Source organism: Macrosteles quadrilineatus, unplaced genomic scaffold, assembly GCF_028750875.1.
Source record: "Macrosteles quadrilineatus isolate MER2022 unplaced genomic scaffold, UCM_ALF_1.0 Scaffold_7__1_contigs__length_78375512, whole genome shotgun sequence".
Classification (NCBI taxonomy): domain Eukaryota; kingdom Metazoa; phylum Arthropoda; class Insecta; order Hemiptera; family Cicadellidae; genus Macrosteles; species Macrosteles quadrilineatus.
In genome coordinates this window covers 49,363,108-49,390,096 of record NW_026542600.1, presented here as the reverse complement: position 1 = coordinate 49,390,096, position 26,989 = coordinate 49,363,108, and positions in this window count along the sequence as shown.

The window sequence follows — 26,989 nt, the reverse complement described above, 5'->3', positions numbered from 1 at the left end:
GTCCTACCTTCAAATCTTAGGCTGCTAGGTTCTAGCCCGGAACAGTTTTTTCACATTACCTCAGGCTAATCCTAGATGATCATGGAATTATCTCATGGATAAAATCCATTCCATTGCCATGGGTTATTGGCAGGATTTGAACCTGTGACCTTAGACTCCAAAACCCTGCGCTTTGCCACAAAATCAGCTTTCTCGCCCGATTTTGTAAGGTATCCAAAATGTCAAAAAAAACTGGTTTATCCGTATTCTCTCTCGTTTGTTTTTGCAGTGATATGCCAAGTACCTGTTGTAAAAGAATCAGCAAAGAAATTAATTCCTTTGTGTTTCTATGCCTACGGAATGTACCCTTTTATGAGTTTATCTAACAGAGAGTTAATAGTTGGGTCTGGGTGGGAGAGGTTATGAGTAATTTTATTATTATTTTTTCATTTCCCGGCGACTAAATGTATATTTTCTAATGTTATTGACTTGACTCTATACAACACATGTACTATGTGTTTTATTAAATAAAGAATTATTTGATTTGAAAGGAAACTAACAAAACCAATCCAACTTTGCTCATTATAAACAATATGTATGAACATTTCCTTAAAACTAGTAAATTTAAAACTTAAAAGCAAATTTACTTGAGAGCGAGCCATCCGACCTCAAATGAATCTGTGGATCTCTTATATTTGTAATATTATCAAAAACTATGAGCACTCTTTCCTCTTTTTTCAATTTCTACACTGACATTTCATATTACACTAATTGATTTCAAATAAATTACATACATACATCAAATACATTTGAGGGAAAGCGGTTCAAACCCCTCAAGTTTTTGTATGCCTCTAGCCTCCCTCTTGAACCATAGTCTGGGACGCTAACCATAGGTTCGGCACACCCATCCTGTTGCTTCCTTCAACCTCTTCCCTCCTTGTTTATCCTCTTGTTTTTTGTCTGTCGATTTCAGATAATGGACAATCCCAATTCGGAAAACTGGGTATCAGATATCAAGCGTCCGCGTCTATCTAAAAGCCCTACGTCTGGACCGTCATCGATGGCCCCTAAGGAATCAGAATCAGAAGGGTGGGTAAACCCTAACAGTTTACCTCCCGCTGGACCCTTGAAGCGTTGGTCTGCTTGCGGAAATTTAGCGGCACTGGAGACAACACTAGGCGACAATGAACAGAGTAGCCCTACTGGAGGACAGGGCGAGACTAGTGTACAAATGGACATTGATGATTCAGATGTCAATTCTACCTTCATTAAAGAAAACAATCCTTCAACCTCAATCGACTATATGGAGGTTGAGATTTCCCCTCCTACAGATAAATTCCAATCCACCCCAAAGGGTGACATTGATTTAAACAAGAACTAGTTTTTTGGCTGTTTCTGCATGGTTTTTTCAATCCAAATGATTCTTTGTGTTTTTCTTTGTGCATTTTTAGTTAATAATTTTAAAAGTCAACTCTAAAGTAAATTTTATAATAGTCTAAGAAAGTATAAATGATTTTATAAAGACTTAATAAATAGTAATGATAGGTAAAGTGTTGTATTATTCACTAAGAAAATGGACAGCTTTGTAAGAATCATGGCTTAGTCAACATGATCAGCTATAAAATATTCAAATAGTGTAAGAAAAAAAAAATCTATTGTATAACTGAGTTAATAATGATAGGTATAGCTTTGTAAGTTATAGTTCATTAAATATTTAGATATCAAGTAATTTAATAAATTTTAGTTTTTATTAATGTCTTTTGATTTTTTGTAACAAAATTTAGCACTATATTTCTGGACAGCCTATGGTGAACCAAGGGTTGGCACATAAATTATTTCTACATACCATGGCCTGGCCTCACTTCGTTTATGGGCTGAATATTTTCTGGTCCAAGCGCAACATTTTTAGAGACGCCAAATTTCCTAGAATGGTTTTGTTATAAAATTGTTTGGATCTGTTTGCTGAAAAAAAAACAAACACATAAAACACACACAATACAATCAGAATTTTAAATAAAAAAACTTATTTTCAACTACTACAATTTCAATAATTGTCTAAGCGAGAGCAAAAGCTGTTTGCGGCCCAGACGCTATTAACCCAAAAACTGGACCTAGAAACATGTGTCATAGTGTTGTACAGTAGACCTACTATGACCCCAAAAATAGTATATGTATGGTGCACCTAATGGTACCTAGTTTAGTTAAACTATTTAACACTTATTTCCACAGAGAAGTAAGGTACAGAGAAAACATTCTTAACCTGGGCTTTCTCTGGTACGGTATGTTGTGCCGCAAATATACTTGTGACGAGCAAGGAAGAGCCTGAACGGTGAGCACTGTGCAGAAATTCCTATGGCACAGGGAACAGGGACAAAACACCACTTAAGTGGGGACACATCTGGGTCTAAGTGCATTTTTTTAAGAATTCCTACCTGTATGATCATTGGTGTGTAGTGTGTTTTAATAACAATTGATAGTCGTTTGCGAGGATGGTAATCAATAGCAAATTTGGCTGTCAGAAGAACAGGAAATGTGACGTTGGTACAACGAGGACTTGAGAGAAGTTCTACACAACAAAATGTTGATCAAAATGGATCAGCAGTACTGTAATTTTTTGGAACACTCTGTAAGGAAACAAACACTGATACAAACACTTCAACAAGACCTGAGGGTTATTTATTGTTTTTCGCTAAATGGTTTATGTTACCTGGCTTCGTCAAGTGATCCTGCTTCGGTAGTACACTACTATAGTTTCGGACATAAAAAGTCCATCTTCAGGTTTAACAAAAACGTCAATAGGTCATCTAACCAATTTGGTTAGATTCGTCGTTACACTTAAAACACATACACGAACACGAAAAACACAAAAAACGAATATAATACTGTAAAAACTGGCCAGTGTAGTTAATCACGGGGGACACGTGTGGCGACGCCGGGTATTGTTTTTCCGCTTCTAAGAATGTAAACTGCACGATTTTCTTCACGACAATGTTAAGAAATCTAGGTGATATGCTGGATATTTAGGTTTACTGAAAATTATTAGTAAATCAAGGACATGCCCAGGATCAAAACAAGGGGGGGGGGGAAAGAGCGTACTTGAAACAGGGGTCACTAGGGGCAATTCCCCCCAGTCTGGAGGGGGGTCCGGGACATTTTAAAAACAATATGCTGAAATTAGCGTTTTTACGCTATTTTGAGACATTAATATAACAAACCTAGCTCGATAATCCAGTTTTTATCAAGTCTTAGTTTATAAAGTGACTTTATGTCCGTCAATGGGGTCAGGTCAGGTTGCTTAGCTTTTTTTTACAATACACATTTAACTGTTTTTTTTGTGTCCAAGCCAACTTTTATAACATCCTAAATATATGGTAAATTATGTTAAAGAATGCCTGATAACTTTATGCTGTAAGAGCAATTTTGTTCGTTACATTATTGTTGAATGCAAATGAAAATAAAATAATGTCACAAAAAATAGGTTTATATTAATTCATTATACTACACAAAGTTGTTAAGCCTTTTGGTTCGCTGGTTATACATATTGCAAGAAATTGGTCTGTTTATTACTACTGTTGAAATTTTTATTTTATTGAAGAATAACTCAGAAGCGAATGAACAATTGATAACATGTGTCAAAAAATGTCATAAGAAAATCTGTAAAGGCGGTGACACACTATCGATCTTTTCCCCGATCAAGACCCCGAACCGAGCAGGGAGAAGGGAGAAGGGAGATAAATTTCAGCAAAATTTCACTCCGAACATTTCCCCGAACAAGACCAAGACCAGACGAATTCTACCGAGCGCGGCAAAAGGGAGTTTAGAGAGAGATGGAGAGTGTGTGCGAGTGAGAGCGCGTTAAAAGACGCTTTTTGAAAACTTGTCGCAAAAATAAAATATTCTAGAAAGGATACTTAGTTATATGTATTGATTTGTATTGGTTTTATTAATTGAAATAACGTTACAGAATGATAATTATAATTGCCCTTAATAATATTAATGTTTATATTAATTTTGAAAGAATTTCAGACAACATCAATTACTTAATTCACTTTAATATTATTGATATAATTGATTTAACGGTTTCTACATTTTGAACCTCGACCAAACAAACCACAACATGACATCTTAAATGGCCATAATATATAACGGCAACATATTACCCAACATTTATTTATTTTACCAATTAAAGGGTCTAATTGCCATATTAAATCATAACTCAACGCTAGCACAGGCGGCCGCTCGGTGCGGCGCTCGCGACGGCGTACGGGGCAAGTGACACACTATCGTACATCACTCCGTACATCGGACCGATCTTTTCTTTGATCTTTCACCAAAAAACCGCCTCCAGAGCGCTCGTCTCCCTGCTCGGCCTGATGTCTGGTTCGCCGTCTGGATCGGTGTACGGACCCGTGACACACTATCGAACATGCTCCCTTCGACCTCCCTTCTCCCTTCTCCCTGCTTGGTTCGGGGTCTTGTTCGGGGAAAAGGTCGATAGTGTGTCACCGTCTTACTATCTTAACTATCTTACTCATCTTTCCTCATACCGGTACTAAAAACATTTTTCTTGGATGTCATTTTGTTATACCTTATCCTGGCTTCTAGGCGGGTACGCCCATGTAGTAAATTTTTAGTAATGTAGCCTATAAAAGGTTTTGATGCTAAAAGGTGATATACTTTTAAGTTTAATAAGCTTTTAAGTTCATTATCGTAACCTTAATATCTATTGTAATTATTTAAATTACAGGTTAAACAGTGTAACACTCTAATAACAGTTAATAGCGGCCTAGGAACACCATATGGTATCAAACATTCCAGAAGAATGAAAGTTCCTTATTGGTATGTTCTAATTTGTGAATGTTTCAAGGAGGAAAATGTGGGAAAATCTAAAATAGTTTTTGATAATCAACATAAAGCATTCTTTGAAATCAATCTGAAGGCATAATATTATGCTTAAAATAAATTAAAAGAAGAATAAACTTAAATATTAAACAACAAAATTGAATAAATGCTTTATAATTAAATAAAAGCCATAAGTCTGAAATTTGGAAACGCTAATATGAATTGAATATGACCTTATTCCGTATATAATATTTGTGTGAAACTAAAGCTTAATTAATCCAATACTATTAAGAATAATAGAAAGACATATTTATATAGTTACTGCATTCTTCACACAGTTGGCAACTTTTAATATCCTACAAACATTGTACACGTCAATAAATCTACTACTTATAGCTTCAGCGGCTCGATTTTTTTAACAAGAAAATCCCTCAAGGTGTGTTTTCTTCAACTTCTGTAACCACGCTGTGTTTTACGTGATTGAGCTAAAGAACACAGTGTGGCTATGGAATGGTCTGGTTAAAGTAGGACACAGCGCAAAAGTGTTTTCCTAGAAATCCCCCAATGCATTGCGTGACTATCAAATTCGTGTTCCCCAATAGTAACGTTCTGCTATGGATCAAAGAAAGAGTTTTCTCCCTTTCATGCTCATGGTTGAAAAAGAAGAGATGGACAAAGATGTAGACATAGCTCATACATACTATACTGTACAACATGTAAAAATACTTTAGTGAACTGTTTGGATCTAGGAGCCATAAGGGTGCTTGTAGTATTCTTATTGATAGACACCTGAAACATGATGAAGTGAAGTTTAAGGAATACTTTAGGTTAACTAAATACAGTAGAGTCCCGCAAACTCGGCGTAATGTGGACTGGAAGGGTGCCGAGTTTGTTAAAATGACGGGTTATCGGAAACTAGGGTTAAAAACAAGAACAATACCATTTTTAAGCTTATTAACTACCTCTTTTATTTATATTTTTGTTACAAGTTAGTATCAAGTCATCAGATATAGTACAAAAAACCATTTGTACGAGCTGAGAATGATTTGACTTGAGCTGGCTTGAGTCCATGTTTAACTCAGACTCAAAAAATCACAAATTTTCTGAGCCAGGTGATGGCCGAGTTATCCAGACTGCCGGGTTATCGAGTGCCGAGTTTGCGGCACTCTACTGTATCAGTTTTCCTGTTTCCTCGACTTGTGCGTAGTGATTTAACTTTAAAGCCTACAAACAGAGTGTTTTGTTCTATCCTAAATCTTGTCCTTCAAGTTAATTTTGAATTCTGAATGGCCAATTTTCCGTAGAGCTTCAACTCGTTATCAACTGTGAACAGTTGGTAATATCACTCGAACTAGGATTATCCTCCATATTTATATTGTAAACAACAGCTCAGTTCGGAAGCGTGGTTAACAACTGACTGCTCTAGGGGCAGTACTCCCAATCACCCTGCACCCTTCATGCTGCATGGTTGGCAGTTCGTTGCATACCGTGATGATAGGAAAACACTCCCGTTGGTTTCAAAAGTACGATCGTGCTGGTTCGCAAACTCCTTTGAATAAACGTAGGTTTATACGTTTGTACCAAATTTAATCATAATCGGATCATTTTTGCTCAAGTTATCGCACTATCAGACATTCAAACACACACATATATATATACATATTTATATATTGATCTGACTCATTAGTTTAAGGTTTTTTTTCCAGCCCTATGTCCCGGAAAGGAACTCAGTCAAGTAAGTAAGTTGATCAGACTATGAGAATGGGGGTTTTTGTGTAGTAAAAAAGGGGTTTTCCATTTTTTATACTAATAACATGAAATTTTACACTTTCTTCCTGAACCATTTTGTAGAGCTTAAAAAAATAGTATATTGAAAGCATTGTTGTATGCCTGATGGTTATTGAGAAATTTAAAAAAGGGTAAATTGAAATTCCCATGTTATTCTTATGGAGAAAAAGAAAACGGTTGTAGTTTACTTGTTTATGGTTATATATTTTAATTGAGTTTCTAATTTGTTTATTTCATAGTAAGCTATCAACATTTCAATACAAAAACACACCCTTTTACCTACCCTGTAGCAGTAGATCTAAGCCATACACATTAAAATTAATGTTATTTAAATAGGATAAATGTGACAACCAATTTTAAAGGAATATTGTTGGGAAAATCCAGCCAGGGAAATGGAAATTTACTTAGTCTGCAGGTTTGCTGTTGCGGGGGTATTTATTTATTTTCCTAAGGCAAGAACTAGAAAATTGGATTATTTAAGGTACAGAACCTTGTTTTGTAGCCTTGATATTTTGCCAGTGTGTGTGGCATCTTCAGGGAGATTGTAGTGTGTTATTTAACATTTTATACACTTTTTACACAGTTGTATTCGGCAAAATGTTCGTTAAGTTTATGAGTGGCATCCCCTCAAAGGAGCCTTGAGTCACAGGCACAAACACATGTGATGTGCAATGTACGCTTGAAAAACATTGCACACCCCTACATAGATCATAAATAAATCTGTCTAAATAGTTTATTTAATGTGAAAAAAATTCTACAATCTCATTCCCCACACACTGGCAAAATATATCGGGGAAAACACAGCTTCTACAAGAACAAAGGCTACAAAACAAGGTACTGTAATAATTCAATTACAGTAAAATGCATTAGAACAGAATATAGTCAAATCTTGTCTAAGACTTTGGCTTCTATGTGGCTCCAATAGTTTAACTCATACAAATTCAAGTGAAGGCAGGATGTGGATTAGTTATGTAAAATGACTGAATGAAAATCCTACAAGGACTCGTATAGTTACAGATTGCACATTTGAAAGGGCATCTCCCGAAACATTCTGTAAACCAGCCTAACACTGCCTTTATTGAACAGTTATTAAATAACAAACATGATCACACAGATATCAGTATTAGTTTTGAGGTTTTACATTCCCACAAAGACCAAGTAAGAGGAACATTTTTAAACACTATTGAAGATTTACAATGCCGACAAAAAAATCCCCAGCACATCTTGAACGAAAAATCCTAGTTTGAAACTAATATACTATATGAACCAGTCTTAAGCATATACTCAATTATAACAGCTGATAACTCCAGGAGGAAGTTGGGGAGAGGAAATCAAATCAAATCAAATCATGTTTATTAGCACATAAACGTACAGAGGTTATAGATAAATGCACAGGTGCTTCGTCATTCTTCTTATAGCCTAATATTATATAATGTCCTTTTCTTAAAATTTATTTAGTAATAATAAATAAAATAGTTGTTCATTTGAGGAACTCTTTGAATAGACTAGTCAAAAGGTTTAATCAAAAAAATAATGTCAAGATTAAAACTAAATAACAGGATTTATAGAATTTAACTATAAATAAAACAAAAAAATGTACAAAACATGTAATTTTAGTCAATAACAAGGTCTTCATTAAAATTCCACAAAAAAAGATATATATATATATATATATATATATATATATATAATATGTAACATTTTAAAATCAACAAGATTAACATGTAGAAGGAACTTTTTACCCTATAAAATATTATGGAAGTAACAGGACCTGCTTATAACATTTGAGAGTCATTTAGAAAATCGTCAACTTTATAATAGGCCTTTCTGATCAAAGTACTCTTAACGTTATCTGCAAATTGTGCTGGACTCATTGCTGTGTTTGTTAATTGATTTGGAAGTTTATTGAACAATTTAATTCCCATGTAATGAATACTTCTTTGTAAAGATGTCGTAGAATGATAAGGGTATATAAGTAAATTCTGGTTTCTAGTATTGTAATTGTGGCTATTTTTTTCTATAGAGTACCAATTTAAATGATTTTTTACATGACACAGAACCTCAAAAATGTAGATACATGGTACTGTAAGTATTTTAAAACTTTTAAATGCTTCTTTACATGAGCTTCCAGGCTGTTTGAGGGTCATGGCTCTTAGGAATTTCATTTGTACTTTCAATACATTTTTAATTAAATTTGTTGCGCCCCATAATGCTATTCCATATTTCACTAACGGATAAAAATAGCCATAGTACAAAATAAGTTTTGTTTCCATGCTGGTACAGTGTGCAAGGCAATTCATATTAAAACAAATGCTATTTAATCTCTTACATAATGGTATAATATGTTCATGCCACTTCAGATTTTCATCACATATTACCCCTAATAATTTCACAGACTTCTGATTCTTCAAATCATAATTGCCAACTGTAACCTTTATTTCACCCTCTCTATATTGCATACTTCTGAAGTGAATTATATTTGACTTGTCTGCATTCAGCAACAGTCCATTTATTTTAAACCAATTTTCTAATTTTTTTATTATTGTCTCTGCTGTAAATTTAACTTTTTCTGTGCTATTATCTCTAATTAATGCTGTAGTATCATCTGCAAACATTACTATGGAAGACCTGTCAGTCTAGACTTGCACCTTGTACCACAGCTGTGCTGTAAAAGAAGTTGTGTTGCCATACATTTTATAGTGAGTAACAGTAACAGGTGGGTCAGGTTGCCCCTCCAAAAAACAGATGAAGCAGCACCAACTTGGATTGGGAACTTGATTTGCCCCTGTAAAGACAGGACCGATATATCTGTATAGTTAAAACCGTTTTAGTTTCTTATCAGATTTGGATACAGATCTTGGATTAAAATACAGTAGACTCCCTCTAATCCGGACTCCTCGGGACCGAGGCCAGTCTGGATAACGGGTTTTCCGGTTAAACCTACGTCCCCAAATCTCATTAAAACGGACCGTTTAAATACATACTCTGTAAAGTATTTGACTTAAATTTAGGAGAGCATTGTATTTAGACACGTAATCACTGGTCTCAATTCTTTCCCACGAGAACAGTCGTTTCAGTACCGCCCACTTGCTGCTGAGCTATTCCGGTTAAACCGATGTGCTGATAAAAATTAACCGAATAAAGAGATGTCACTTCTACCTAGTGTAGTCCTGTTAAACTGATGTCCGGTTAAAAGGTGTCCGGATAAGAGGGAGTCTACTGTATTTTATATTCAATACTCAAGTAACTGATATGCTAAATACTAGTATTATACAATGAGTTAAAAATTTGTTGAATCGTTCAATTCATGCACATAACAAAAAATCCAAATTATAATATGAGAGACAGACAGCTGAAAAAAAACATAGAGAACATTAAGAGAAACAAGTAAACCAAAGACTTAAGATAAGCCAGATTACAACAAATCCCACTCCAGCATTAGCAAGATAAAGTAAGATATCCTTGTACCAAATCCCTTCTGAAGCTGTTTAGTTTTAAGATCACATCAGACTCAGCCTGAAAATAACTTTAATATACATTAGTTTATACAGTTTTCCTAATTATTTAGAGTTATATAGATTGAGGTCTTAGGAAGAAATAACGTGTATTTTTAACTGAATTTTTTGATCAACATTTATCTTCAAAATAAAACAGTTTATTTAAAAAAATAAAAATAATTTGTGAAAGACTAATAGGTTTAACAGCAAACAAATTACTTTGATCAATATGAGGATTTAGTTTTAGCACCTGTTTCTCAATAAGGAAAATTAATTTAATTAATGCAGATTAATTTACCATAAAAAGCTTTAAACGTCATTCATTTTGTGATAAAATATATACAGTGTTTCCAAACTGTCCGGATATATTTTGTGGACTTGTTCCTTGGGCTAAGACAAACATAAAATACCATATAAGTATTGGTCTAAAATGCCTATATTAGATTTCTGTCTATCGGTCGGGTTGTGATAAAAAAAAGCTCTTTTATATCTTGGGCATTTTTCAAGATAGAAATTTTTAAATCATTATAAATGTGTCGTTTAGAAGGTAAAAAGAGCTTACAAAATTTGTTCCAATATCTCAAGCCATTTCAAGATGGCAGCCATTTAAAGTCTTTAATGCCAAATTTCATGAAAACCGTATATATTATGAAAATTAGTTTTAGGATCAAAAAGATAGATAATCAAAATCAAAATCAAATGAGACCTTGTTTGTTAAAATCAGATGACAAACAACCGAGTTATCAGTTTTTTCTACATTCTGTTACACAATTTAATAGTACCTAACTTAAGTATGGTGGTCCTTTTACATTGCGTAGCCGAATGTAGAAAAAAAAACTAATAACTCGGTTGTTTGTCATCCGATTTTAACAAAGAAGGTCTCACTTGATTTGGATTTAAATTCTCTATTATTTTGACCATGATAATATTTTTAAAATATTTACGGTTTTCATGAGATTTGGCATTACACATTTTAAATGGCCTCCATATTGAAATGGCTTGAGATATTGGAACGAAAATGTTTAAGCTCTTTTTACCTTTTAAACTACACATTTTTACTAATTTGGAAATTTCTATTGAAAAATGTCAAAATTATAAATTTGTTTTTTAATCACAAACAGACCGACAGACAGAAATCTAGGCATATACCCATACTTAAATGGCATTTTATTTTTGTCTTAGCCCAAGGAACAAGTCTGCAAAATATGTCCAGACAATTGGGAAACACTCTTGTATAATAAATGTTCTGTGTTGTGTGTATGGTAAACAGTAGTATTACTTTACGTAATTTACAAAATAATATTTTTTTAAATATAATTTATTGTAATCCGTAGTTTTATCTGTAGCTACAGTTTCAGCTCTACAGACCGCGCCGTGACATATTACCGACGCAATACACGCAATACATCCGTGGCTCTGTATTGCTAGACAGCGCCGTCCTGCACTTCTTGTAAAATCTGTTGGAACTAAAACGGCAAACTACAGTAGTTATAATCAGGGATTTTTCCTGAAATGACAGGGATTTAATGCATGGTAATACATTAAATAGCTTTAATAAAATAAATACTTATTTTCTAAACGTGAATAAAAATAAATCAAAGTGGTGATTTTCAAGTCCTTAAATAATTGTTTAGACACGAAATTGAATTAACAAAATTCACATTCTGTGTAAGTTCATTGAAGTAAATATCTTCTCATGTTTGAACATTTTAGACCCAGCCGTTGTCAGAAGTACTGTAGCACGGATTGCCCATTTTTACAGCAGTTTTTTTTTCTTTTAGAATACAGAATACAAAAATTGTAACATTTAATTACCATTCCATACTAGTCTATTTCGTCACAAAATATCGATTTAAAAAAAGCTAAAAACAATAAAACTGTTTTAAAAATCGTATAGAAGATTAAACCCATTGATTAGTATCTGCACATTAACTGGTCATGGAAACACTAAGGTTATAGATTATATTTTACAACTAGCAATGTCTAGTTTCCAAAGAATAAATTAAATTTATAGAGTATAATCTTAAATAAAAGGTCAATCACTATTGGATATTCGAGGTAAAACATACACTAAAAACTGGACGGAAAAACTAAACCATTAAACTGTTGTATCTAATGGAACTGAAAGTAAAAAAAAAACAAAAAAAAACAATTTGACTTCTACTGAACGTGCAGTTGATATATGATATAATTTTCAAAACAGGTCCACCCGTTCTACATACAGTAATAGAATCCATGACGTTACATCTATATAAAATGTCTAAAGATTTGAGAAAAAAAACTTAGTGTTTGTTTTCGTTCTTGATAAGCACAAATATGTATGGTATTCAAGTATTAATATTAAATTTAAAACATTTTGTACAGGCTTCATAATAAAAGATAACAATGGGTTAGCTCATGGTAAAAAATAAAATTACACGAATAAAATATAATGAAAATCATCTTTTTTGTATTAAACATTTACAAATAATTACACCCAGCTATGACAAATATTTTGTTAGTGAATGTTGTGATTTTAAATGGTTTTACCACAAAACATTCTTTATAACACACTTATAAGACTGTTGGGTAAGCGGCCTTTGAAAATAAAGGGAAAAAGGAAGGGAAAAACGTTCTTATCATTTAGTTATTACTTAGTTATGAAATTAAAACACTATTCATCTTGTTTATTCAAATGTATTTATGTTTGGTGTAAAAATTAAATGTTATACTCTTTTGTATTAGTTTACCTATTCAAAATTTAGTAAATCTAAGCGATTTAACCCAAATGATTACGGCCATTTTTGTATTAATGATTCATCAAAAGCATTTGACACTCAATACAAACAATTGTTTTATTACAATCCTCTATTGTTTACAACTCGAGTCTTGCTAGCAAGTACGGTCTGTTGTTGTAATCGTAACTACTTGTTACTGCAAACAAACAGTTGTTTTCTATTACAATCCTCTATTGTTTACAACTCGAGTATTGCTAGCAAGTACGGTCTCTTGTTGTAATCGTAACCACTTGTTACTGCAAACAAACAGTTGTTTTCTATTACAATCCTCTATTGTTTACAACTCGAGTCTTGCTAGCAAGTAGGGTCTGTTGTAATAATAACCATTTGTTACTGCAAACAAACAGTTGTTTACTTTTTAATACTTTTCAATGAAATGGCGACCATACAAAGTAGGCATTTTAAGCCAAGTATGGATGGAGATGGTTGTAGGATGAGTGGCGCGATCTTGTAGTCTTGTTAGTGACTAAGGCCGACATATTCCTTAGACACAGCTGTTAATTAATAGCCCATACAGCTAATGGCAACTAAGGGACCTACAGTTTATAGTGGAATCTGACCCACATTTTGGCCTTTGGTATATACGAATTGGTCTAAATATCAGGATAGTACTGCGGATAGTCGTAGTACTCACCCGTGCGGTCGTTAATCCGCACCAGGGAGTATCGCATCCACAGTGCATGCCTATAAATATCCACAATTCGTGACCTCCTAGTAGCTGGATTACAGGACGACGCCACCCGTCCCAGTCAATCCTCTATCGTTTACAACTCGAGTATTGCTAGCAAGTACGGTCTGTTGTTGTTATGGTAACCATTTGTTACTGCAAACAAACAGTTGTTTCCTATTACAATCCTCTACTGTTTACAACTCGAGTCTTGCTAGCAAGTACAGTCTGTTGTTGTAATAGTGACCATTTGCTACTGCATACAAACAGTTGTTTCTATTACAATCCTCTATTGTTTATATAATAGATAACACAAATTGGCAAGTTAATATAACCTTTTAATAGGCAAATTAAAGTGGTTCAGAGGCTATGACAAAATGCATAGTAATAAATTATTAGTTAGTCCATTGAACTCTCACCCCTCATAGCATATAAAGAACTTCAAAATGTACAAATTACGGAAAGCTTATAAAAAGTACTAATAAGACAATCATCATACTTATAACATTTGTATTGTTAATCATATTGAGAAATATATATAACACCCCCGCCACAGCAAATTTTCAGATGAAGCAAATATCCATTTGCCTGATTGGGTTTTATCAAAATATTTCCTTAAATGTATAAGATGTTTTTCTTATCTAAATAGCATTACGTTTAACGAGTACCTTGGTGAGATATAAATAGAGCTAATATTTTAAATAAACATTCATATATTCTTAAACACATTCATAAATTCAGTATAATATTTTAGAAAAGTGAAACAATCAGGCAGTAAATTCAATTAAAGAATTTAAACATTTGCACTAAAAACTTGAAAAATATATTATAGTTAAACACAACATATAATTCACTCGATAACCATGTTAAAAATGTCATCTGTATAGGTTGAACATAACAAATTTAATAATTTACACACATTAAAATTAAATTTTTCATCAATTTCAATTTCTTTATCCATTGAGAAGTATACATGATACAGCATTTAAATATTGTCAAAGATTACAATAAAAAAATACAAACTAAAAAAAAACAAATTAAAAAGACATAACTATATAGATATGTTTTCTTAATGTCTAGTATTATTAAGGGAGGTGGAAAAATTCGTCCAGAGAATAAATAGTCATGTTTATTAACAATCATTTTAGTTTTGTTTTGAACCTTTTTAGATAATTTTAATTTATAATTCCTCTTGGGAAATTAAAAAAAAATTACCAGCAAATGATGGTTTTTTATAAAACTTTAATTTGAGCCTATTTTGCAAAAGCAAATATTTTCCTCGTTTCATATCGGTGAACCGGTTGATCGGAAACATCGCATGAGGGTTGTTTTTTTTATTTATTTAAAATTGAACCCAAAATATATTGCTAAAAAAGTAAATATGTCTAGCTGTTTAAAGTGCCCTTTCGCCGATACTTCAGAATGTAGTCTGAACAAATTACTCTCACTGTTCTTTTTTGATGTTTTAATATTTTATCAAGATTGGTTTTAGTTGTTGCCCCAAATAGACAGATACCAAAGGAAATATGTGAATGAATATGCAAGGTAAATGTTTTTCAAAGTTTTCATATCACAGTACAGAGAAATTTTTGAAAGGGCGAAAATTCCAGAGTTGGTTTTTGAGACTCTTTTATTTATATGCTCACTCCAATTCAAATTCTGATTTATTGTTAGACCCAAAAAGTTTTTGCTGTCCTTTTGCTCAATAAGTTGTGAGTCATGCATTTTTATTGGGTGATTATAATTTTTATTTTGTGGTGTTTTAATTGTGATAAAATTAGTTTTTTGATATTTAATAATCCTGAAATGGGTTTGAAAAACAATGCAAGTGAAGCAGCATTATTATTGCTATATCAATAGCACTACAATGTTGAGCGCACATTCATTCATCTCAAACACAATGATATGGTCGAGATTAATGGAAAGCCTGTTGAATTACTCATAAGGCTACTTGTTAGAATAATACTTGCTTTAGGATAGTCTTGGAAATGTTAAAGTAATAAAATAAAGTGTAGTTTGTGATTGATAATCTTGTTTAAATAAGTAAATAACACGTAAAGCTTCGTAATTTACAAAGTTTCTTCTTATTTTTGAATATCTTAAAACAGAAAATGTAATGAAACATATATTTATTGTAATTGGGTTTATTATTAGTAAATTAATTCAATCAATTAATTTATTAGAAAAAATATAAGATACTTGCAGATTTAATAAGGAGAAAACCCATACCTTTAGCGTCTAATGAAAATATTTAAAAAAAATCGAATCATATAGTAAGGGTGAAATTATGGCCTTTATTTACTTTCCTAAACTGTCCCGATGAAAATGGTTACATTTAAAATTGATTTAAAAACATTTGTTACAGAAGTTTAAATGCAATAAATATTCATTAAAATAAAAAGACGAAAACTATTGACTGATGAATCATTACCTGAATTTAGTTGAAAGTATTGTTTGTAAATAATTTATGTTAACTTACTAGTAATAGTAATTTAAAGTGCCTCATGTTTTATTTATACAAATTATGTTTTGAGGTTAACGGTTTCTACTAGTTTGTAATAACAATATTTTACTTATAAGACATCTTTGCACATTTTGTCCCATGGATTTGCATTTCGAGTTTTAATATGATAATCATATTTCAAATGTATCATTGGAAACCTTCAAATCTATATCTATTTCGAATTACACACGTATACTCCTAACAGTATAAAAACACCTTAGCAACGTACATAACAGATCAAAAACATATTTTACAAACTCAGTAATGTATCACATTTTCCACCTATGAAAATAGTGCTTAGCTCAAATTGCTAGTTTAACTATTGACAGGATGTTGGATTGTAACAAATTATGATAATTCTTAACAAATAAATGTTAAGAGTAAAATCGAAATATTTTACATCCCTGATAGAAAATTCTTGATCGTTTTAACAGATAATCTCATAGGTTTGGGTAGAGCGAAGATCCAATTTGCAAGTTTGGCATTGGAAACTGTAAAATTATCAGAAACGCTTCCCTAGGGACCGTTTCCGCTACAATTTCCGTCCCTTAAGGTTTGTATTTGGCTCATTTGCCCATTTAACCACTCCAAGCACCTTGGGAAAGGAAATTTCTAAATTGGACATAAGAACTTTAGGTTCAGTAGATTGTACTATGGCTTTAAACGTTCCTCTTTATGGATTAGCTGATGACAGTTTAAGATATTTTTTCTCTACGGGTTTATAAAGAGGACTTTTCCTTATTTACTATTTGTATCTTGTTATGTAACCAACTGTACAGTTAAACTGCTGTGATAAAATATAATAGATTTTTTACAAAGTACTAAATATTCTTTATTGTTAAAAGTATACTATAATAACATAAATTTATTGTATGTAAACTTCTACTGTAAACGAAAACAGAAAAATTTAGTCGACATCGGAACACTTAAAATTTTTCAACATAAAACATACAACAAAATCTGCTTCAGATTTCGTTGTAGGATGAAGCCAACATACTACACAAAGTCAATAATTCTTTATGGTTATGGTTAATGGTGGGTTAATCTATTGCAGACGCTTAAAATTAGGCAATATTCTCATATTTACATTATACTACACAAACAAATTAAAATCCATCTAAAATAAACGGTATCAGCAATCCGACACATAATTTCTCACATTAGCTTGTAAACAACCTTATCATGGGCAAGCATTGGGAGGAATTAAGATATTTTATAGGGGAAATCACAAATTTATTGCAAATGTAATTGTTATAGTACCATTTTGTTTGGAGCTGAAAGAAATATAAGGTACTAATTTTTTTCAAAATCATTCTAGCCGTTTATGTAAGAATCAGATTTTTCTGTTATTTGATGAGTTGTTATGTGGAAATAACCATTAAAAATCAAGATTTCAGAAATGCAAAAAACCTGGAAAGCCCATAAAAAAGTACCCACATACAAAATCCATCAAAATTGGACCACAGGTGTGGTCTATTTCAGTGAACACACACACACTCGCACCCCCGCACACACAGACATAACTTCGAAAACCAAAAACATTTCTACCCAAAACTCAAACTTGAAATATTTGACAAATACAATAGCTTCTCCATATACTAAGTATAGATGGAAGGGAATAAAAATCTGCACGTTTTAGTCAAATATTACAAAATAAAGGTAAATATATACCCTAAAGTATTATTTACGTAATATTATTGCTTTCTATATTCTATGTCATGTTTAATGTATATTGAAATGAGCAATGTGAAATCTTACGTATTCAGGGCTGTCTCGAACCATCCATTAATCAAGTCTCTATTATTGTCAACAAGATAGATTGATTGTTTGCTGCGTACATAATAGAAATTACACTACCCCTTTCAGTCATCATTCCGAGACATTATAAACTTATAGACGTAGCTTTCAAGTAGCTTAAAAGTGTAAAGAATTGTTCAGACCCCATGAAACCTTTTCATGGCTTTTATTGAAAATTATTTTATAACTATAAAAATATTTCAAATTTTGAAAATATAAAGATGGAAATGTAATGTCTTGGCTTTGCTAAAAACCAAGAATACTAGAAGAGGCAAGGTATGCACCATATCTATAAACAGATGATGATACTGGCCCAAAAGTAAACATGATTAACATTGCTTAAATGGAACTGTCTAAAACATATGTTAATGCTATAAGTATAGGATTCGGGCTAGCAACGTCATTTGTTTATGTTTATGATCCATACAGGTAACGATCAAATATTCGTGGTAAACACTAACCACTTTTCGATACAAAACATACATTTCCGACTAAGTTTAGTTTACAAACAGTAAAAATATATGCCCTTTATAAGTCTTAGTTTTGGTTGGATCAGCAGTAATCCCTGTAGGAGATTTTATAAGTTAACTTTAATTTGGTTTTATTTCAGACACATTCAACCAAGTTCAACGCCAAACTTAATAAATGGCAGTTACTCATAGTGGTTGACAATTATTTAATAATTTACACTATATTGTAAAATCCGTATATATATTATTTTACTCACTTTTCAAAACAACATTACAAATATTTTTCTGCAGTAGTTTGGTTGGTTATGAATATGCATTATTTGAGTTTAACATTTTGATTTTATTTTTATTACATATGCGATAGGATTGGTCATGCTAAATATTCATACAATGTAAATAAATATACAACAGTTGTATTTTTAAATCTTTAATTTTTATTCACATATTTGTATGCACCTTTATAGATATTATTCATTAGAGATATTTTTGTGAAATTAATTAAAGGTATATGCGATGAGGACATATATTTTAGCAACATTTAATTAATAGCTTCTACTGTCTGGGATGCTTTCTTAGAAAACCAATTTCGCTCCTACGGAAATAAGAATATTAATTATAATATAGACCTATTTTGATCTTAGGTCAAATTTGAATTGGGTATGTTAAACATAATTAAACCCAAAATTAATTTCGTAGAGAGTTTATTTCGTAGAACCCACCTGTCGAAGAGTTGGTTAGGGTGAACCCGTAAAACATTTTATTTAAATTACAGCCTTTAAATTAAAATGGAAAAATGAGTTTCTATAATTTTAAAACACTAAAGTAGTTAAACAAACTGAACAATAGTGGAATATGTTATTGAAGTTTAAATCATAATGTTAGTAATTAATTGTACTTGTAAATATTACATTAGTTTCTCATTACAACTATCGCTTATTTACATCCGAGTACCAATGTGTTTTAACTACGACGGGTCAATGAGAGGTTTCAATGGCCAAACAAACCTTTCATCAAACAAAGGCACTATTGTATCAGGTAATAAAGGCCATTGTGGTTAATTTAGAGGACCTGTAAATGATGATTAAATTGCTATCATTATTGCAGAGCACGTAATGTTTCATTATGGCTTTGTTAACATAACAATCAAATTGACGTTGTAATAATATATATTTTTTAATGTCAAGAACTACTTAATGAAAATAAATACTTATAATGGTTTTATGAGAACGGAACTATTTTTAATTTTTCTTTCTATACACAGAAAGTATTGTTCAGTGAAAGTTACGAATGCTAAATAGGGAAACAAAATTTTGAAAAGTCCTTTATCGAAAATGTTTAAAAGTACTTAAGGGTCCAAAGCTTACATCCAGCTAACTTCCGATTGCTACACTTAAATTAAACAAAGTACATAAGAAACAACGAATAGCATAATCATTTAAATTTAAAAAAATTCGGATTGAGATAAAATGTCGATAGGGAACTATTTAACCTTAAGAATAATGATTTGTGAAAAACATTATTTACTTTTCTAATCATATCGTATAAAAATGCTCGTTGTTTACAAAGATTGAATGCCTACTATTCTATCCTAAGTGTAAGCATAAAATATATCAATATCACGATAAATATATAATATTACATATATCAAGATAATATATATGTATATATCTGTATCTGCTTCTGTACACAATTTTGAAATGCTTATTTTCGCTGTGTACGGTTGGCTTCACCGTAGGGAACTCGCGATCTCAAATATTAATTCTGTAATAAATTCACCTAAATTCAAGTTAGGTTTGAATACCCCTATAAAAATATCTGACCAAATATGATAAAAAAAAAATAAAAAACGTGATCAAGTCTGATCCAGTTATGGGGCATTTCTAGGTCAAATATTTATCAAATAATGATCAAGTATGATTAAATAATTGATCAAATAATATTCAAGTTTGATCAAATACTATACTCTAATTCATACAATTACACTAAACTACAACAATAGAATGAAATAGGGATGAGTCTTAATCTCTGGACTCAAATTTAAGATATTAGAATATCAAGACATACTAAACACTACGGCTGAGTGCGATCTGTTGTTCCAGTTATGTAACGTTCGTTGATGCACGAGCTCAATTCTATCAAGTTAATCCTTTAATGCGAAGCTCAGTTTCAATGGGAATAAGCTTGTTTGTTACTAGTCTGACTGGAAAACACAAGTTTGCCATTCGTACACCCAATAACGCTTTGAACATACATTACACATGTACATGTGATTATTTATAAACTGTGACTATAATTCAATAACATACACCCCCGCCGCAGCAAACATGCAGAATAAGCGTATTTCCATCCACCTGGCTGGATTTACACTAAAATGTCTCCTAAAAATATCACATTCATTCCTTATTTAAATATAATTTCTTTGACAAATACGTAGGTTTGCTGCAACAGGGAGGGTAAAAGTGTTTTTAATGTTAATATTTTAGTAAGAAATTAACGCAATTTCCAAATTTGATCAAAATATGTTCATAAACAAGCAAACTCCAACAGATTACTTATTCTCAATAAGAATAACATGGGAATTTTTTCCATAATCATTAGGCGCATAATAACGCTTTAATATACTAAAATATTTGTTTTTTAAGCTCGGCAAAATGGTTTGAAAAGAAATTGCTAAATTTTATGTTTTTTTGGGGTCAAAATGGGAAATACCAATTTTCACCCCCAATATACCCCTTTTCCCATAGTCCGATCATGCTGGTTCGCGAACTCGTTCGAATAAATGTAGGTTTACACGTTTATACCAAATTTCATCAAAATCGGATCATTTTTTGCTCGAGCTATCGTGCTAACGGACACATATATATTATATATATGAATTTGAACGGATGGTGTTTTTGGCCTCTAGGGACCTCAAAACGAAAAAGTAAATCCAAGTCTTACCATGATTACTACCACGTACTACGGTAATAGCTTATTCCCTATATGGGAAATTCACTCAAAGGAAATATAATGTGCCACGACATAGGTATTGAATTGGATTTACATGAAAGAATAACAATTAAAAAATATATCATGATACATTTCATGTCAAAAGTTGTATAGCTTGTTTCAGCTTAGGGGGAAACTGGAGTAATAAAACCGTTCATAAGCTAAATAAGGAGAACAATAGTCGCATAAAAATATATCTATACAAAAGAAATAAATTGATATGCCTCACATCATTAATATATACAAATATTTTCAAACAATCGCTACAAAGTTATTTTTGGAGTTTAATTGAAATATCTTTGCTAAAGTAATTAAAAGCCCTTGCATACGCGATGGGGAGATATTTTAATAACATTTAATTACTTCGTTTTAGCGAACATTTTTTACCAGACCAATCTGAGGGGAAAACTAATTTGAACTGTTCCGTTTTGATCTCATATCAATGGTGTATCTTCACTAAAACAGTATGCTATTTTTTTTATTACTATGCTATTTTAAAACTCGCCATAAACGTTAAAAGAAATTTAAGAGTTTGTTTTGAAACTTTTAAGACCTTTGGATATTTTGCTAGAGATTTTTTAGGATACCTGGTAATTTGTGGCAAAGGAGACGTTTTGCACAGAGAAATTCGGATGTGCCTGGGATCGAATCTATTATATTATTAAAGTGATACAATCAAATTTTATGTAAACGGTTAAGGCCATTTACCAAATAAAAATATAGGCATATGGCATATCAAAATGAAGCTTAGAGTGTGTAGATTTGCCGAAAAGTATTGATATGGACGAACTCCCTAAGGGCTCTGCCCCACAGGCTGATTTCCAAAGGGCTACGCCTTGCATGTTTTGGAAGTTAAAGTTTTTCGATTAATTTAGTGAACAACAGCTGGCCAATGCAATTATTGACAATATAGTTTTTTGTTTACTTATTTTATTATTTACTTTTATGTTCTTAAAAGAGGTGTGGTGAATGGAAAGTGAAGCTATTTGTAGCTGTTTCATACAAGTGAGTGATTAAGGGTGGTCGAAACACGATGAATATGAGATTAACAAACCATGTATGTTGTTCGTTCCAAGAGGTTGTCACTGATTTTTAACAGGTCACCATTTCATTGAAAAGTATCAAAGACGTCGTGGAAGAGAGCGGCGATTTCAGGTACAACCCTACCCACCTCGGCCACCTCAGGACGTAAGGTATGAAGGTTCCACTGTTTTTATATCCTTTAAGATGACAATTTCTCGAACTTGGGCCCTTTAAATAAAATATAAAGTCAAAGTTGATTAAATTAATTTAATGGTGGCTTCTGTACACCCGTGAATTCGCGGGTAGAACCTCTTGTCATATTCTAATCCCAAACCGAACAGAAATTTCGAATATTTACATTACAATTTCAATATTTACACATTTACAATTTGAAAAAAAAACTAAATATGATATAAAACGAGTGTCTTTGGTTTTAATCGAAAATGAAACCCTCAATAGGATGATGACTAAAACGACCAGAGAATAACTTGTGGAAACTAGTGTTTGTGACATGTCTACATGTGGCAAATCAAACAACAGTCTGCACCAGACTATGGTGGCAAAGTTGTGACAATGTTTGAAGACATGCCACAAACCATCTAGGATAATACATATTCTAATGTGCTTTACTACTGTGACTTTGTTTGTATTATAAATTCTGAATTTAAATTGGAACCAGTGATATGGACACGAAACAGATGCACCATGTCAATTCAACATAACAAATAATGGAAGCACTCGTAAACTAATATGTGATAGATAATTTGTAAATCGATAACTTTTGCATAATGGATAAATAATGTCAAAATATCTTTTTCACTTTAAATAGTTTTGAGTGTAAAAATAGATAAATCAAAATAGTTAGTTATATTGTAACTTTATGGAGATTTGCTTAATGAAAACAGTTTACCAATATAGATCTTATTTTCAAAAAAAGAACTATGATTCACAAAAAATAATAAAAACAGTTAAACAAACCATCTTTGCCAAATCTTGCATATAGAATTCAGTTTGTAATTTTCATAAGATTCCAGCATGTCAATCATATACTCCAAAAAGTACAAAACAACGAGTTATATGAAATGGAACAACTCGGATATAGTCTTATAAAGTGTTTTGGGAAATTTAAAATCTGATATAATCAATCAAATGGAAATCATTCTGATTTTAAACCTAATACATACCAATACAAAAAAGAACACGAACTAAAATAATATTGAAATACGAAGTTGACGAAGAGAAAGGTAAGGGCTATCTGCTACTATCAAGTATTTATATTCATTTCAGTTTATAAACTAAATGTCTTTTATGAAATTACCTATTACTAATTGGCTAGATTAAAAACAGAATTCAGGAAAAAATTGAATAAGACCGATAATATCCGTAGTTATACTAGTATTTTACTTAATGGGATACTTTGTACTAAGCTCCCAATGAAGGATAAACAATTGTAAAAATAATATAACGATAATAAGGAAACGTGATTGAATTAAAAATAAAAGTGAAGGTGAAATTGCGAACATTTTAAACATGCAGAATTATTTTAGTACAGTAAACAGTAAAATGATGAAAGCAAGACCTTTTCCTCATTGTAGCTCTTTAAATGCAACGCTGATTTGTTTATTCTTGTTTTTTTTTTCAAATACTCCTCTAAAGAATTATTAATTTGGCATCGAATGACATTATTGATCAAAACTCAGTCCCAGTTGATTCACAAACCCTACCTTGAATATTTACAATACTTGTTCCTCTAAAGGTATTACATTCAATTAAAACTTTGTTACTTAACCTAAAAAGGTTAGTAATTTTTCAGGTTATAGTAGTTTACGCAACGTTTGTGTAAAGATAGTGTCATCGGAGTGCCTTAAAACGTCTACGAGTGCACCAATCGTTAACAATTAAATTGGTTTAACAAACGAATGGTTCGAAGCATTACAATTTTACTTATTTTCTCTCAATCCTTGAACCTCATTGCTCCGTTACACGTGTTGTTAAGTAAAACTATGCTGTTATGTGAAACGTTTCAATTGTATGAACTGAAATGAACCGGCTACTCGAAAAAACGGTCGTAGCTTAAGTTTTTTTTACCTACGGCCGTTTTTTTAAATTAGCCGTTTCAGGGGGTAAAGTAGTGTACGCAACTCGCGTAAATAATGTTAACGACACTCGTTTTTAAGGCTCGTACCTTACATTTTCTACTCGTGTTGTTAACACTATCTTTACGCGATCGTAAACTACTATAAACTAATCAATAAAGATTTGGAAAATAATATAAGCGAAACATTTCATAACGAATCATTTACTTGCATAAATAATGTTCAACGCTGTGTCATGTTTATAAAGGCATTTTTGGTCAAGGAAAAATCCGTACGCTTCAACAAAGGTATATGTATGGTAATGTATGATACTATATACTGGTATGATATTGTAAATAAATAGTTACATATATTGTCATATATCATTTATTGAACGTAGTTTTCACAACCAATTAATTGTGTGCGCCATTGAAATTAAAAATTGAAAACTCGTTGAGAGAGAGAGCATGTCAAGAGCACTCTAGGGGAGTGTTTTTGATTTTGGGTGTTTTTGATGGAGAGATGGCGTTGGCGATGACTATGAAGCGTTGTTGCGAATTTCGGGTTTTATACAGATTCTACAGTGAAATAAAGTCATACACACATGTGGCATATTATTACAATCGAATATTAAAGTTGTTTTGTCGCTGTTTTTCTTAATTATTACAAAATACAGATGGGAAGTACATTTCCCTTTTAGTCAGGAATAAGAAGAAAATATTATACGTTCTTGTAATAATTTCATTTAGTATTCTATATTACAGATGAAATTCGGTAGAAACATTCTAGCTATTTCTCAATATTCCCATTCGGATATTTTTCTGAAGTAATAAATCACACCACAAGTAAGAAGTCTGTACCAGATGGTTTTTTCAACCATAAAAATACCCCCACCACAGGAAACTTGCAAACGTGCAGACTAAGTGAATTTAAATTTGCCTGGCTGGATTTCCACCAAAATATTTCCTTAAAAGTAGCAAATTTGTTCCATATTTAAATACCTTTAGGTTAAACGAGTAGGTTTGATGAGGTCAAATTAAATTAGGTTTAATGAGGTTTGCTACTACAGGGAAAGTAACAAAGTGTAATTTTTAGTGAACAGTTAATACAGCATTGAGATACTTGTACTAGCTGTAACGGGTTTAATTGTTGATTCTGTAAACTTTTCTCTTTCGACTATACCTAACTTCAAAGCTCTGTTTTTATGTAGGATTTTTGACGATCGTAAACAAATTTATACAATAAAGGTTGTTGATACGGTTCGTTCGTCATGTACAGGTGAAATATACATTATGTATTATGGAGATTTCTAGTGTACTAAAAGATTGTTATCAAGGAATTCCCTTTACAGTCTAACCTCATTACAACGTGTCATATGGGACCGAACTGAATATTCGTCATATACACAGGGGTTCGTTATAAAACGAAGTTCATTATGTTGAGGTTAGGTTTGCAGGAATGGTCAATAGTCGAGTTTGACCTAGAGATTTGAGCTTGTTAAAACACAAGGCGAGAACACAACTCCCGCTGTAATGGAGAACTCCTTCATCAAAAGCCATACGAAGGATAATGTATCAGAAATGGGAAATCTTGTTGAATTTGATCCCATAATAAGGCCAGAATCATGTTTGTAAATTAAATAAAACCTACAAGCTGTCAAAGCGGTAAAGCTATTTTGTGTGTTATCCGCGCCAATGGCTTTTTAAAAATCGTTTTGAAAGGGAAATGTCTAAACCCTGGTCTTGTTATTCCAACGTCAACTTTTTTGTTTCGAATGAAGCACGCTCGATAAAACGGTACACAATAAACAACTGTGCCAAATCCTGTGAGGGATCTAGTAGTAAAAATGACGGATGGGCCACCACAGTGAACAGTGGGGAAATCAAGGCACTGATATTAAACAATGATGCATGTGATTACCTGTCTTCGAAATGATATATTGACAGCAACACTACTCCTTCACTGAGACCGAATCTATTGTTTATTTTGCACACATCTTTTGTTCTTTCTCTAAATTTAAGCTAAGTCGTAAATCTCTTATGCATATTACAACTGTTCATGTTGAAACGAAAATTTATAGAGGGGAAAATATATATTTTTAATGTTTGGGAACTAATCATAATTGGAAATATATGTTTTATTTAAGAGTGGTCAGTTTTTACTTATAATAAACTTACTCGTAAAATAAAGTATGATGATTCTCATAAGTAAAATTTATTAAAGCCAAGACAGGGTACAATTTTATATATATTTTTAAATATGAACTATTTGTAGTTATAAGTCTATTTTTCAATGATAGGCCATGAAAAACTTTTGCATGGTCTTTAAACAATTTTAGTTACACCTTACAGTTACAAAGTTACACCTATAAGTTTATTACGTCTTGGAATGCCAGTTGAAAGGGGTTGAATAATGTCATTTCTATTATGTACGCAGCAAACAATCAATCCATCTTGTTGACAATAATAGAGACTTGATTAATGGATGGTTCGAGACAGCCCTGAATACGTAAGATTTCGCATTGCTTCTACAATAGACATTAAACATGTCATTAATATTACGTAAATAGCCATTACACATGAG